Genomic DNA, 1,786 nt, shown 5'->3' on the forward strand with positions numbered 1-1,786 from the left:
ACGAGTGTGACTCAGACTCCCATTCATTTCCCAGAACGGTAATGCATGAAGGGGCAAATTACGCACATACTCTTCAGCATAGCTCAGTCACATTCGCGCATTGCACCCATTACTCAAGAAACATAATCCGCATCTCCTGATTAATTTTTTATCTCGTTTTTTCTTTTTATTCCAGCACCATGAAACGAGAATGTGTTAATATGTATGAACCATTTCACTCAGTGATTTGGCACGTCCGTCTTGTGGTGGTAATGCGGGAGGGAACGCGCATGCGCCCCCGAGGAATGTAAGGTCGCGCTGGGGCGGCTCTGCGCGCGCTGTGCTTGCGGTGAGGAGGCTGGGGTCATGCTGGTGTGGGATGAGTCTTCCTGTATGCTTTCATGTGCGTATAAATGTAGGTATTCAATAATTTACAATATGTATAAACACGCACACAAAACACACACACACACACACACACACACATACACACACACACACACACACACACACACACACACACACACACACACACATGTATATATATATATATATATATATATATATATATATTATATATATATATATATACTATATATATATATATATATATATATATATATATATATATTATATATATATATATATATATATATATATTATATATATATATATATATATATTATATATATATATATATACACACACATATACACACGTATGTGTATAAATATATGAATGTTTTCATAGAACATTTATACATGTATACACGCATACACAGAGGGGTGTATACATATACTGCATGTTCAACTATATGCATAAGTGTTTATGAAGGAGATGCATCCGTTTCTTCGTAAACATTACATTTTGTTTGGAAAAAAATCTGAGTTGATTCTTGGATGTTATAGTTGCTTGGTGTGATTTGCTGGTGTTTACCGTAAAATTGATTAATTTTAAGTGTATTATAAGAACTGCATATCTATTGGAATGTTATAAAAGCGGATTACAGGCGATATTTATTGAGTAGCGTGTTAACGGAAAGAATTAAAAAATCGTTGTTTCGGTATAATGCATTTTGATATTCTGGGGACTTTCCCAAGAACACCTTTATTGTTCATCTTCTCCATAGTATATATATATATATATATATATATATATATATATATATATATATATATTTTATATATATATAATAATATATAATATATATATATATATATATTTGTGTGTGTGTGTGTGTGTGTGTGTGTGTGTGTGTGTGTGTGTGTAGAAACCTATCAACTCATAGAACTTGAGCATCGATATTCTTTTTACATTTTCATCGGCGTATCAAATCGCCCGGATCATTCCAAGGGACGGCGCCCGAGAGCGCTCCAGGCAACCTCGGCTTCCGCTGATCTCGCTCGTCCCTCGCCTTGCGCCGCCGCTTCCGTCTGCCCTCCCGCTGGGACTCCCTCTCTCTCGCTCTCTCGCTCTCTCGCTCTCTCTCTCCCCTCGCTCTCTCTCCTCTCTCTCTCTCTCGCTCTCTCTCTCGCTCTCTTTTCTCGCTCTCTCTCGCTCTCTCTCTCGCCCCTCTCTCTCTCTCTCTCTCTCTCTCTCTCTCTCTCTTCGCTCTCCTCCTCTCCTCTCTTTCTCTCTTCTCTCCTCTCTCGCTCTCATCTCCCCTCTCTCTCTCTCTTCTCGCCTCTTCTCGCTCTCCTCGTCTCTTTTCGCTCTCTCTCCCCCTCTCCCCTCGCTCTCTCTCGCTCTCTCTCGCTCTCGCTCTTTCCCCCCTCCCCCCTCTCTCCTTTTCCTCTCCTCCTCTCTT

This window comes from Penaeus monodon, chromosome 17 (genome assembly GCF_015228065.2).
Source record: "Penaeus monodon isolate SGIC_2016 chromosome 17, NSTDA_Pmon_1, whole genome shotgun sequence".
NCBI classification, from domain to species: domain Eukaryota; kingdom Metazoa; phylum Arthropoda; class Malacostraca; order Decapoda; family Penaeidae; genus Penaeus; species Penaeus monodon.